The sequence below is a fragment of the Cervus elaphus genome, chromosome 4 (genome assembly GCF_910594005.1).
Source record: "Cervus elaphus chromosome 4, mCerEla1.1, whole genome shotgun sequence".
Taxonomy (NCBI): domain Eukaryota; kingdom Metazoa; phylum Chordata; class Mammalia; order Artiodactyla; family Cervidae; genus Cervus; species Cervus elaphus.
Window position 1 is genome coordinate 52874140 of NC_057818.1, and position 15145 is coordinate 52889284.

Consider the following 15145-nt stretch of genomic DNA (forward strand, 5'->3'; position numbering starts at 1 on the left):
CCCAGCAGGCACTATCCTAGGACTGTTACTTCTAACAAATCTAGGAGGTAGATTCCATTACGATTCCATTTTAGATAGGGAAACTGTGGGTAGAAGGAACAATAGCTTGTCTGATGGCTTATAGCTGGCTGATGATGAAGGCAGGACTTGTACCCAGGCAGGCTGGCTCCATAACTATGCTCTCAACCTCTGGGTTATGCCACCCACAGGCCAGGTTGCAGTCCCCACCCTTAATTCAGATCACTGAATCTTACTGAGAAGCTGAGCTCAGAGGTTTCAGAATAAGCAATTTTATCACGCTCTCAGTCCAGTCCATATTATGTCACCAACATTTCCTCCCATTGTTCAGTTTATCTAAAAAGACCAGATTTTAGTGACTCAGGGATTGTTCTAGTTGGCACAATCAGGACAAGGGACACCTGACAAAAAGGAATGGGGAGGTTGGGGAGACAGATACTAGCAGTTGCAGTGGGCATGGCTTGGGAGGCTGTGAGGCAGGGAAGCTCAGATTCTGCCCATGATCAGGGCCTCAGGTCAGCACCCCTCCAGTACACCACTGTACTCACTCAGGATTCCCAGCCAGGGGAGCCTGAGCGAATGTGTTTCCCTTTGGGTGGCCAAAAATGCAAGAGAGCTTAGGGGCTATAAGGAGCTATGTTCTTGACTCCGTGGAAAAAGTCAAGCTGAATGAATGCAAGGTACAGAGGGAGGCAGATATGAAAGGGAGAAAAAAAGTCCTGCAGAGGTTTTGAGCTTCTGGTCTGGGTGTCCTTGAAACACAGCCCCACTTTTATCTTGGAATTCCCTTACAACAGATTTTCCTTTTTCCTTCCAGTGGGATTCCTGTCATGCAGTCCCAAAAGAAATTCAAGAGATACACTTGCCTTGACAGGCTGTATCCTGACTTTCTTCTCCATGAGAGAGTATTTTTGTGAAGACTAGGTTCAACCGCACATAAAAGAAAACCCCCAAATCATATAACCTAAACAAGTTGGAAGATTAATTTGTTTTTACACAGAGTCTGGAGGTAGGGCATCCAGGGCTAATGTGGCAGCTTCATAGTCATTAGTACCCAGCCTCCTTCAATATTATTGCTCTGTCATCTTCAGTATATAACTTGTGATCCAAGATGGTTGCTGGAGCTCCAGCCATCATATCCACATTCCAGTCAGTACTGTAAAGGACAAAGGGCTTAGAAAAATTCTTTAAGACCAACCCCGAGAAGGCCCACACAACGCTTCTACTGGCACCTATTGGCTGACACTAATCAATAATCCAGACTTCCCATGAGGCAACAACAATGAATGCTTACCTGTGACTCCCAAGAGCTGTAAATGGGGAGGGGCTCTGGTCTCTTGCCACCCCCAGTTCTCCCCTGGCCCACTGTCTGGACACCTATCCTACCAACGTCCCCTTTTAAAATACACACCTCCACCAACAGGAGGCGCCATTCACAAAGCATATCCAACAGAGTTATGCAAGGCAGTGGTATCCTGGTCCACATCCCAATGGGGTGGAAAGGGAGCAGAAGAACTAGGTTGAGGGGGTCTATAAATTTTTTATGGCATACAAGTATTACAGTCATATTCATAATACAGTATTGGGAACCTTGTCGCTTTTTTTTTTAAAAAATCACTTATCTAAGTAAGTATAGGCTGACACACAGTTTCTCCAATTAAGAGGGGGAGGGAGAAAGATATACTGGAATTTAATTCTTTGAAAGCAAAGTCATAAAAACACTAAGAAAGCTAACATGTTAATTTTATATTAAATATATAAATATATTCAGCTTATGCCTATGTAAGGATCAAGTGAAGTGAAATCGCTCAGTCATTTCCGACTCTGCGACCCCATGGACTGTAGCCTACCACCCTCCTCCATCCATAGGATTTTCCAGCCAACAGTACTGGAGTGGGTTGCCATTTCCTTCTCCAGAGGATCTTCCTGACCCAGGGATCAAACCTGGGTCTCCATATTGTAGGCAGACGCTTTACCGTCTGAGCCACCAGGGAAGTCCATAGCCACCTCAAATCAAGGCTTGCACATGATGTTCTACACATATATTCTTGGGTATTTATTGAAAAAAATGTGCGTGTAAGTGGACCCATGCAGCTCAAAACTGTGTTATTCAAGGGTTAACTGTACTCAGCAGTAAAAAGGAATGAAGTACTGGGACAAGCAACCATGTGGCTGAATTTCAAAAACATGCTGAGTTAAATGACTGCTCAGAATGGACTCAAAAGAAGGCATTCAGTGTAATTCCCCTGATGAGAATGCTGAGAGACACAAATCCAGTTTTTTTCCCCTAAAAAAGGCCAATCAGTGGTTGCCTGGGATGGGGGGATTAACTGCAAAGAAGCACAAAGGAATCTTTTGGAGTCACAAAAATGTTTTGTATCGTGACTATAGTGGTGGTTATGCGTGCATGCTAAGTCGCTTCAGTCATGTCTGACTCTTTGTGACCCTATGGACAGTGGCTCGCCAGGCTCCTCTGTCTAAGGGATCCTCCAGGCAAGAATATTGGAGGGGGTTGCCATGCTCTCTTCGAGAGGATCTTCCCAACTTAGGGATCAAACCTGTGTTTCTTATGTCTCCTGCATTGGCAGGCAGGTTCTTTACCACCAGCACCACCTGGGAAGCCCAGTGGTGGTTACACGGATTAAATACATCAAAATGTGCACTTGAAAAACAATCAAAGTATAGTTGATTTACAATGTTTTGTTAGTTTCAAGTGTAGAGCAAAATGATTTGAACCTCCACAGATTTTCAAAATCCCCCATGATCTCGTCCTACCATGCTCACAGTTAGCAGCTATCAGTCTCACATAAACCATCTATTCAAAAATCTGGCTTCCTTACAGTCATCTTGACTTTCACATCTGTAATTTTGCTTTTCGACTCTACCTGATACATCTTTCCCTAAAACTTCAAAGTTTGGTACATGGCGTGTCCTCTACAAACCTTCCCTGGCAGTTCCAGTTTATACTGACCTCTTTACAAACTCAATTGTTCCCGCATTAGAATCAGGTGTGGAGCTTCTGCCCACCCCTGTGAGACACTGACTTAGTGGCTCTCACATGGAGCCCGAGTATCTTTGTATGTTCACAGAGCTGTACTAATGACTCTGATATATACACAGGAATGCAAAGTACCTCTCTGGCATGTAATATACCTCCTGTACCAATCAATTAAGCATATGTTCAATATTGCCTCCATTGCCTGGGGGCCCTGGGGGTACACAGACATAGCAGCATCCTTATGTTCAGGTAGCACAGAGTGTAGCTGTGGTGTTCCCTCAAATAAATGTGATGGGAACTATGAAGGAGGTACGGGTCCAGTGCTTTGGGAGCAGAATGGTAAATGGTTACCAAAGGGACCATGGAGGAAGTTCAGGTGGCCCTTGAAGAAGAGCTGGATTTTGTTGTTGTTTAGTCTCTAAGTCACGTTTGACTCTTTGTGAACCCATGGTCTGTAGCCCGCTGGGCCCCACTGTCCATAGGATTTCCCAGGCAAGAATACTGGCAAGGATTGCCATTTCCTTCTCCAGGGGATCTTTCTGATCCAGAGATCCAACCCATGTTTTCTGCATTGGCAAGTGGATTCTTTACTACTGAGCCTCCAGGGAAGCCCAGTTGGATTTTATCCACTCTCAAATAATAGGGCTATTTCAGCTGTAGCCACATATAGAGTATACACCTCAAGATATTCTGGTGGAGACTATATGGAGGAAGTGAGATTCAGAATGGAAATGCTGGTAGAGATTAGAACATGAAGAAGATCAAATACCACGCTAAGAATGTCACAGTTTTCATCTGGACAACTGAAAATAATTTAAGGAAGAAACATCCAACTTAGTTGCTGTTATTGTTTTCTGGCACAGATTCACATGATAGTAATCTCTTTGAGTATGGTACCCATTCACTTCTATTAAAACTGTGTCAAAAAATTTAAAAAAAAATTTTTTGAAAAGGGACCTCCCTGGTGGTCCAGTGGTTAAGGCTCTGAGCTTCCAATTCAGGGGCATGGGTTAGATCTCTGGTTGGGGAACTAAGATCCCACATGCCTCGCTGCACAGCCAGAAGCTAAAAAAAAAGAAAAAGAAATAACAAAAATAATAACAATTTTTAAAAATTAAAAAAGGTGTCATGACAACCGATTTTGTGTAAGAAATACCAAATCCGAGTCTCTCTAAATGTATAAGAATACTACATTCTCATCTAGTTTTTCTTTCACTAATAATTCATAATACCCAAGTTTCAAGTTATAATTTTCAATGATTCTTAAAGCGATATATCTTAACTACATCTAGCTTCAGTTACAATTACTAACAAATCCAAATCCACCAGAATGATGACCACCTGAAACCAATTTTATGTACACAGTAGCAAACAGATGAAAATAATTATCCTGTCTGCTTTTTGTTATTATTTACAATTTTTGCCCACAGGCCTTAGCCTGCCACACCCTGCAGCATGTAGGACCTTATTTCCCTGGGCCAGGGATCAAAAACCATACCCCCTGCAGTGGTAGGTGGAGTTGTAACCACTGGACTACCAGGGAAGTCTTTGTCTTTCTGCTTTTAAAGGTAACTCCTAGAAATTTTTAAAAATGTATCTGTGGCATGCAATATATTTCCATTGTTCAGTGCTACTTGAGACTGCAATGCCACCCACTTCCCAAGGATTGGTACACGGCTCAGTTCAGCTTATGTCTACATGTAAAAGAGACTGATTTTAAATCGTTGAGGGGGCAGGGGGAGTTTGATAAGCCTTAGGAAATACTTAAATAGTAATAGGTAGCATTTAAACAGACCATACCATGTGCCAAGCACATGTGCTTATCTATTATCTCACTGAATCAGATGAATCCACGTGGTTTCCGTGAAGGAGCGCACCTACTGCTGTGTAGCAAATTACTCCAAAAACTCATGGCTTAAAAAAAAAAAAAGAAAGAAAGAAAAACTTTTTAAGCACAGCTTCTGTGGGTCAGGAATTTAGGAGCGGCTTACCTGGGTAGTTCTGGCTAAGAGTGTCTCTCATGAGATGAGAGACATATCGGTCAAGATGAGAAAAAGTAGCAGTCAACTAAAGGTGAAAAGATCTTTCTAGATGGTTCATTCCCTTGGCTGTTGACTGAAGGCCCCAGGTCTCCACCAGGCGGATTTCTCCTAAGGGCTGCTTTGAAGTGTGAGGGAATGCAGAGGGAAGAGCCTGAGACTGGAACTGGCGGAAGGGAAGGCTGTAAATGGGGCTTGGTGAGGTGGCTACGTGCCTCAAATGTAGCAGGTGTGGGAGACGAGCAGAGGCTGGTAGGGTACCTCCCAGTAGCATCCATTCCTCCCTGTCTCCCTCGCTTGAAGTGCCCCCCAGCTGTAAAATGGCCACCGTGTCCCCTGCCCTCTGTGGGGAATTAAGCACAGGAACCTGCCAAAATAAAAAGAGTCCTGATTGGTTAATGGCTGAGCCAATCATGATGCGTCTATCACCAGCAATAGACACGTGACCTGATTCTGACCAATACCAAGTGAGATGACATCTTCTGCGGGGGCGGGGGGGGGGGGGTGGCGGATGGGAAAGATTTTATTCTGTCTTAAAGAGAGCTAGTTACCAGGCTCGTTTTTTCTGCGTTTGGAAGTTGTTGGCCCACGTAGTGACTATCCCGGACTGTGAAAGGATTTGGTTTCAGAGTTCAACCTGCTGAGGGCAGTGAAGGGAGATGCAGAACTTGGGTCTTTGGTGTTACCACCGAGCCGCTGGGTTAACCAACCCAGAACTGCCTTATCCTTGGAATTCCTGCTACATAGGATAATACATGTCAGATTTTTTAATCATTTTGAGTTGGGTTATCCATTTTTTTTTGCAACCAAATGCAACCAAACTGATATTTTGGAGGCTGATTTTCTCACCTGATCATAGTCCCCACTCAATTAAGCATGATATGAGGTGAGGCGCAGAGACACAGGCAGCAAGAAGGCAGGTCTATTAAGGGTTTTAAAATGTGAGCTGAACATTAAGGGGAGGAGCCCCACCAACCCACATAAGACTTAAAGACTGGACTTGTCACCACTGTGGACTTCTTAACTTTGCAAGAAAACAGTTTTTCAAATGCAACTCTCTGAGAAGTGAGGCAATTGTGCGAGGTAGATCCCCCCCCCCCCCCAATATTTGGGATAGCGGAATGTCACCATTAACTTCCAAATGGTATACAGCTTAAAAGTGACAGGTTATTTATGGGACTTCCCTGGTGTCCAGTGGCTAGACTCTGCGTTCCCAATGCAAGGGGCTCAGGTTTGATCCCTGGTCAGAGAACTAGATCCCACATGCCAAAACTAAAGATCCAGCATGCCTCAATGAAGATTGTAGATCCTGTTTGCTGCAACTAAGACCTGGTGCAGCCAAACAAATTTTAAAAAGAGACAGAGTATCGCCTTCCTAGTCAAAACATTAAAAATAAAAAGTGACAGAACCTGAGTCCAAAAGACTGACTCGGGTTCACAGCCATCCTGATAGAGCTCAAACTACAATTTTCACTTTTCTCTCCAACTTCTTCATTTTAATAGATGCAAACTGTTGCATGACTCATGTTCTCTTTGTTAATAATCATATTAATCCCATTTACCTTTACATTGTAAGTTTTGACCATATTGAGACTGCTTCTTTGTTTTCTTAACACTAAAAAAAAAAAAAGTGTGATTGCAAGACTTTGCCTTGAAACTCTAGGCTGTTTTAACTGGTAACAGAAATCTCAGCAACAATGTCTCTTCTACAGCTTCTGAAAAGCAGAGACGTTGGCTCGTGAAATCCTCTTTGTACATGTATTTTGAATAAAGGAGTCTTATAAGAAACCCAGACTTCAAAAGTTGATGTTGCTTCATTTGAAAGCCCCCATTAACCTGCTGAATTACTTTGCTAGGGCTGCCTTAATAAAATACTACAGGCTAGGTGGCTTAAATCAAATCAGTCAATCCTGAAAGAAAAGCTCTGGAAGTGAAAGTCACTCATTTGTGTCCAACTCTTTGCGACCCCATGGACTATACAGTCCATGGAATTCACCAGGCCAGAATTCTGGAGTAGGCTTTCCCTTCCCCTTCTTTTGGGAAGGGGATAGGGGATCTTCCCAACCCAGGGATTGAACCCAGATCTCCCACATTACCAGCTGAGCCACAAGGGAAGCCCAAGAATACTGGAGCGGGTAGCCTATCCCTTCTCCAGTGGACCTTCCCAACCCAGTGGACCTTCCCAATCCTCCTGCATTGCAGGCGGATTCTTTACCAACTGAGCTACCCGGGAAGCCCCCTAGAGGAAATCAACCCTGAATATTCATTGAAAGGACTGATACTGAAGCTGAAGCTCCAACACTTTGGCCACCTAATTCGAAGAGCCAACTCACTGGAAAAGACCCTGGTGCTGAGAAAGACTGAAGGCAAAACAAGAAGGGGGTGGCAGAGGATGAGATGGTTAGATAGCATCACCGACTCAATGGACATGAATTTAAGTAAACTCCAGGACATGAATTTAAGTAAACTCCAGGAGATAGTGAAGGACAGGGAAGCCTGATGTGCTGCAGTCCATGGGGTCACAGAGTTGGACATGACTTAATGACTGAACAACAATAATGAGATGGCTTAAACAACAGAAAAAATTTTCTCATACTTCCAGCAGTCCAGGATCAAGGTGCTAGCAGCATATATGTTGGGAAGGTAGAAGATCTGGTGGTATGACATTCCTATGTATATGATTTGACTTAAGAGTGGATTGATTTTTTAAATAAATTTATTTATTTATTTTTGGCTATGCTGGGTCTTCATGGCTGCATGCAGGCTTTCTCTAGTTGCAGCAAGCAGGAGCTACTCTCTAGTTGCAATGCACGGGCTTCTCATTGTGTTGGTTTCTCTTGTTGCAGAGCATGACTCTAGAGCACAAGCTCAGTAGTTGTGGGGCAAGCAGTTAGTTACCCCTTGGCATATTGGATCTTCCCAGACCAAGGATTGAACCCATATCCCCTGAATTGGCAGGCAGGTTCTTAACCACTAGACTACCAAGGAAGCCCTAGATTAATTTAAATTGGCTGAAAGGGACAGATCCACACCTACCGATATTACAGGTTTAGTTTCAGGACATTACAATAAAGTGAATATCACAATAAAGCAAGTCACAGGAATTTCTTGGTTTCCCAGCTCAGATAAAAGTTAGACTGGAGTCTAAACAATAGACTGGAGTCTATTAAGGGTGCAATAGCATTATGTCTAAAAAAAATGCACATATCTTAATTTAAAAATACTTTATTGCTAAAAAACACTAACCATCATCTGAGCCTTCAGCCAGTTGCAGTAACATCATCAAAGATCACCGATCAAGGCCACTATAACAAATAGTGTAATAATGAGAAAGTTTGAGAAATTGTGAGAATTACCAAAATCTGACACAGAGACATGAAGTGAATAAATGTTGTTGGGAAAATGGCACCAATCACTTTGCTCAACACATGGTTGCCACAAACCTTCAGTTTGTATAAAACATAATCTCTGCGAAGCACAATGAAACTAGTAGGTCTGTACTGGCCTTACTTGTTGAATTCATACTTGCTGAATTCACAAAGAGTCTCCCAAAACACACAAAGCCAGTCACTGGTGGTGCCTGAGAATAAACACCAGTCTGTCCATGACTGGCTTTACAAAAATCCATAGCAGAAGCATCATGAGCAAAGCTTCCATTTCACTTTCATTTTCCAAGTCTCATGCAAGTATGTCAGATTGGTAGAAGTCTGGCTTCAAGGGAAGTAAGGAAATATAGCTTCCCACCCTCTGTGGTACTGGAAGGTATTCTAGAAGGGGAAAGTCTCAGATGGTGAGCAAAGAAACGCAACAATCTAAAACCCCTGGGACATTTTCTCTTCAGCTTCCTACATCCAGGGGGAACTCCACGGCTGATCTTTCCCCTGCCTAAGTAAGGCCTGCTTTCCAGAAGAAAGTCCAGATAACCTCTGGTTTCTTTACACCCATTTTTCTACCAGTAACTGAGTGGATATTGAAGATCTCAGTGAATATCACCCCTTGTCCTGGTCTGCAGGTAGTAATAATTGAGACAGAGAAAGAGATGCAGGGGTGAGTAAGAGGGAGGATAACATGATGGTTTTATTACCTGAACTATAAGCAATAGCAGGGAACATGGCCGAGTCCTGTGGCCCAATGGGTTTACCATCACCTTCCCCTCCTTTCTGCTGCCCCAAACTGAACAGCTTAAAATTTGGCTGCGTATGACATATTCAAAATAACGATAGCTTGCATTACACAGAAATGTCATTTCTCTCTCCTGCCGCAGTCCAAACTGGTGTGCAGCTCTGCTCTGTGAAGGTGCCAAGGGTTCTTTGATACTATGACCCTTGTCCCCTTGGCCCAGGATGCCAGCTCACGATGTCCCCACTCTAGCCTGAAGAAAGAGAAAACGAGAAAGGGAGGCCCTCTTCCTTTAAGTTCAGTTCAGTCACTCAGTTGTGTCCAACTCTTTGCGACCCCGTGAACCGCAGCACGCCAGGCCTCCCTGTCCATCACCATCTCCCAGAGTCCACCCAAACCCATGTCCATTGAGTCGGTGATGCCATCCAACCATCTCATCCTCTGTCGTCCCCTTCTCCTCCTGCCCTCAATCTTTCCCAGCATCAGGGTCTTTTCAAATGAATCAGCTCTTTCCATCAGGTGGCCAAAGTATTGGAGTTTCAGCTTCAGCATCAGTCCTTCCAATGAACACCCAGGACTGATCTCCTTTAGGATGGACTGGTTGGATCTCCTTGCAGTCCAAGGGACTCTCAAGAGTCTTCTTCAACACCACAGTTCAAAAGCATCAATTCTTCGACGCTCAGCTTTCTTTATGGTCCAGCTCTCACATCCATACATGACCATGACCGAAAAACTCCACCTCTGCTCATGTCTCATTGACCAGAATCAGGTCACATGACCACACTTGCTGTAAGAGAAGCTGGGAAATGTAGTCCTTATTCCAAACAATTAAGGGCCCCACTAAAATTTCTTTAACTATTAAAGAAGAGGCTAATAGATCAGGGATGGGGGCACCACTAGTTTCTCTTCCTTATAAACCTACCTCCCACAGGCCCTATAATCACATGACAGGAGGCAACAGACCAAAATGTGCGGATCCAAAACAAGAGAACACAAAATAGGACAAAAACCAGAGTCACACGAGCCTTACTCCAATCCCACCTTTCTAACTGGTGTGCTGTTGGCCTGTTCTTTTTTTTAAGTATTTATTTATTTCTATTTGTTGGCTGCACAGCATGTCGGATCTTAATTCCCCAACCAAAGATTAAACCCTTGCCTCCTGCATTGGAAGGACCAAGGCTTAACTACTGAACCACCAGGAAAGTTCTGCTATTGGCTTTTTAGGTGAGACAAATCTCTGGTGTGTGGGACAGTCCCATCTATTATTGCTGGATCTTTACAGCAATAAATGTCAGTGCTATTTCATCCTCAGGCATGTGACAAGCAAAATGTAGGCAGATATTTCCAAACCCCCTGGAAGGGCCTGTGGATGAGTGGCAGGACATCCTGCCATGGAAATGTGAAACATGGGATAAGGTTTGCCCCAATTTCACTTTTCACTTTCATGCACTGGAGAAGGAAATGGCAACCCACTCCAGTATTCTTGCCTGGAGAATCCCAGGGACGGGAGCCTGGTGGGCTGCCGTCTCTGGGGTCGCACAGAGTCGGCCACGACTGACATGACTCAGCAGCAGCAGCATCCACTTAGCCCCTGGTGGGACAGGGAGTTCTTTTGGCCTTCAAGTTGCATTTCACAGTTCTGTCCAGAACTGCCCCACACTGGCTATTTATAAATAACTTGCTATTAATAGAACAATGCTTTAGACTTCCCTGCTGGTCCAGTGGTTAGGAGTCTGCCTGCCAATGCAGGGGACAGGTGTTCAATCCCTGGACTGGGAAAACCCCACATGCCAGGGAGCAACTAAGTCGGTGTGCCACAACTACTGAAGCCCATGCACACTATACAGCCTGTGCTCTGCAAAAAAGAGAAACAACTGCAACGAGAAGCCCACTCACCGTAACTAGAGAAAGCCCGAGTGCAGCAACAAATACACAATGCAATGAAAAATAAATATTTTTAAATGATGCTTTACTACTCTCCTCCGATGCACCATCTCTCTCTCTCTCTCTCTCTCTCTCTCTCTCTCACACACACACACACACACAAAGAAATAAATGATGCTACAAGTATTCAAGGAGCCAAGGGGACAGGATCTGACCTGTGCCTCAGGGAATGCATTGTCTGAGGACAGGAGGAAGGAAGTGAGGCGGGTTTGGGGTGACTGTGACTTACATGTGTGTGACCTTGAACAATTTATTTAACCTCAACCATGTATCTCTGTTTCCTCATATGAAAATATGAAAACAATAATATCTACCACTTAGGGATGTTAGAAGGCCCAAATGACTTTTTTAAAAAAAATTTATTGGAGTATAGTTGATTTACCATGTTGTGTCTGTTTCCCAAATGACATTAAAAGATTGTTGTATATAATGTTTCAGATCACAGACTGGAGACTGGCCCCTGGGCCTGCCCAGCCATCCACCAGCTGTGTAACCTTAGGTAAGTCCCTTACCCTCTCTGTGCCTTTGATTCCTCCTCTGTAACAGGGGAATGGCAGCACCTGCCTCAGAGGGCTGCTGAAAAGATAAATGAGCTAATAGATGTAAAGTGTTTACAGCGGTGTGCCATTCGGAGTTGAGTTCTCTGTAAATGTTAGCAATTGCTATGTCAGGATTATGTCCTCCAAGTACGACTCATGTTTGTTTGTTTGTTCTTTTCCATTAAACTCTAGACTGTATTCTAATTTCACCAATTTTTCCATTAAAGTTCTTCTGTTTCAGGATGCAATCCAGATGACCATATCACATGTTGTTTCCATGTCTCCTGGGTTTCCTTTGTGGCAGTTTTGGTCTTACCTTGTTTTTCATGGTTGTGAAGGTTTTAAGGAATACTGGTCAGATATTTTGTAGAACGTCTCTCAGTCTGGGTTGGTCTAAGTTTTTCTCAGACTGGGATTATAGGTTTGAAGGGAGGGGAGAAATACCATAGAGATGAAGTGCTCTTCTTATCACATCATATGAGAAGCTACATAATATTCACATGACATCTCTAGTGATGATAGACTAAGCTATCTGACTCTAATTAAAGAGAAGTAACTTATTAGATATTACATCTCCCATTTGCATTCTTTCTTCCTATTTGAGTATTCAGTCCCTTCCCCAAGTTAACTACGGATTTGATGATGGTTTGTTATGATTTCTACATATGTAATTCTTGCTATTTATTGGGATTATAAGCAAGGATTTATTTTAGACTGTAAAGACAAGTTATGTACATGATTGCTCCTGGCTCTCTTCTGGTTAAAAAATTTTTTTTTTAATTGTGGTTGCAAAAAACACCTCATGATACAAAATTTTAAGGTAGAGTTAATTTTATTTTTGAGGTACAGTTCAGAAATGTTGTGTCTTCACATCACGAAGCAACAGACTGGGGCTCGTATTCTTTTGGTGACACACCAAAAAATTTACAACAGTTATGTGGAAAAATATGTTTTATATTCATCATTATGTTTTAATTTTCACCTGCATTAATATAAGTTGCATATTAGTATATAATTTTGTGAATGTTAGTGTTTAAAAACTGAGCTGAGCTTATTTTAGTTGAGTTGTTTTAAGGAAAACTATTAAGTAAATAAGTTAAAATGTATGTGGGTGTGCATGTGGAAGGTATTATGATGTGGTAAGAGAAAGGCTGAAGTTTGTGAAACACTGACCTGCTAAATCCTCCTCCTCCCCCAGGGTCAGTTTAACCATCTCCTTCACAGGGCGCTTCCCCTACCATCCTCAGTCTCTGCTAGATCCCAAATCATATGGTCTCAAAACTCTATTTTTCACTTTTTCTTTCAATCAAATTTCTTTTAGAGACAAGTAACTGAATCCCAAATCAAATTGGTCTGGGAAGATCAATGGAAATTATATAGACTCACGCAATACAAAATGTGAAGTCAACATTAGTACCAAATTCAGGCATAGCTAGATCTAGGTGTTTAAATGATAGCCCCTGAAATTTCTATTCATTCTGCCTATGCTTTCCTGTGTGTTGGCCTCATTCCTTTACGGCCTCTCCACTCAAGGTAGAAAGAGGGCCCCAAGCAGCTCCACATTTAGATCCCTTCTGCTTAGCAAGCCCAGGAGAAAGCAGTGCTATATTTCCCAGAATTCCAGTAAAAGTCCTCATTTTGCTCCTCCTTGGCCTGCTTTGGGTATGTGCCCAAGTCTCAAGAAATTATTGAGGCTTGGGGCTAAAACTCTCTGATCGGTTAAGCTTGGGTCACAAGTCCAGCCCTCACTCAGTCACTGTGGTTGAAGCGTATAAAGTGCTCTGATTGGTCAGATCTGGGCTCCTCGGCTCCCTGGAACCAAGAGGAAGTTGGTTTCTCAAAAGAAGCTCCACTTGTTGTCACGTGGATAAAAGAACGTGAATACCAGTGGAGCAGAAACCACAGAGTTCTCGTCCATAGATGGTTATTAACCATACTTCAAATATTTGTTTATTACCCATCCCTGGTCCCCTGGCCTGGCTAATTGCCCTAGCAGAGGCCTTCAGAAAAATCATAAAAAAGGCAGTATGGTTAGTACCAGTAAAGTCATAACCCTGTCACTTGATGATGACTACTTTTAGAGATTCAAGGGGAAGACTTTGTCCCAGGGTGGGGTAGAACCCAGACATCTCTGGGAGAGAAAAATAGGAACTTCTGAGTCAGATATGAGTTCAAATTCCAACACTCCCATTATTTCATTATTTCCAACATTCATTCTTTCATGCAGTCACTAAAGGAAATTTATTGGGCATCCATGATGCGCCAGGTATTAGTACTGTTCTAGACCCTGGGACATAGTCATGAGCCAAACACGACTGAAGGGCTCCTCCTGGATCTGACATTCTAGCCAGGGAGGTAGATGTGGGGGATAAGAGACAAGTAATAAACAAATGGACAAAAAAAGAAATGATTTCAGATTGTATAATACTAAATATTATAAAGAAAATAAAGCAGTGTATCTTGCTAGCAAGAAGCAGGAGGGGGCTGACTTACAGTAGGGGTTAGGGAAGACCTTTGTGGGGAATTACTATTTGAATTGATATTTAACTTGAGATTAGAATAATGAGATGATTATTATTCTCATCTCAGCCAGTCATGAGATGATTTGTGAAAGCCTCCAAGAAGGAGTAGCAGTGCTAAGGCCCTGAGGTGGCTCACTCCAAGAACTGACAAAAGCCATTATGAATAGCTGTGTGGCATTGGGTGAACTTCTTAGCCTCTGTGCACTGCTGGGAAATGAGGATGTTCATACCAACCCCTCAAGGGACTATGAGGAGCCAACCAGAAAACAATTGTAAACGGCGATAACTGGCACCCAACAGTTGTTCAGTAATCCAAGTTATTATTTGGGCAGTATTATTATTAACTTGAGAAGGAAAGACTAGAACTGGAGGGCCAAAAGGATGAGAGAAAGAAGTTTTGGTAGCTTCTCCTTCTAGAATCCAAAATTTAGGATATATAATATGAGCACAGCCGTGAGAAAGGGCTCCTGATCATGACTCGAGAACATCCAAGATACCAATAATAATCATTGTAATTAGCATTATTGTAATAGCCACAGCCATTTTTTGAGTACCTATGACATGCCAGACACTCTGTTGAGCACCTGATTTATGTGTGCATGGGCCCCTCTGACCCTGGGGAAGGCACTGTTATCAACACCCTCATTTTACAGAGGCTCAGAGTTAATAGTCTGGAGGTCTGGAGCAAAGTCAGGAGGCCAGCACGAGGCCCAGCTCCCCACCTACCTGATGACCTTTGGCCCATCGTCGCCTCTGATGTGGGGTTTCAGGGACAGTCCTGTCCTAGTTCTTCGTCTTCACCGTTCTCCCGGTCCGGAGGGGATGGGAGGAGGAGCCGGAGAGAGAGGCAAGCTCAACTCCAGAGCCTCTTCTCCAAAGACCCTTCCCCAGCCTCCTCCCCACCCACCACTGCCAGGAACCCAGTGCTAGAGAAGAGACTTCCCAGCTCATCACTGGAGACCAAGG

General features: G+C 43.3%; 1 protein-coding gene across 5 annotated transcripts in view; it reads right to left on the reverse strand.

The window, feature by feature from the left end:
• Window positions 1–14980, reverse strand: part of CEACAM20 (CEA cell adhesion molecule 20) — an 84650-nt gene extending 69670 nt beyond the window's left edge. For all 5 annotated transcript variants that reach the window (XM_043899422.1, XM_043899425.1, XM_043899423.1 and 2 more), the window contains exon 1: window positions 14906–14980. The gene's annotated coding sequence lies outside the window, so the exon portion shown is untranslated. The remainder of the gene's footprint in view (window positions 1–14905) is intronic.
• Window positions 14981–15145: the final 165 nt, after the last annotated feature.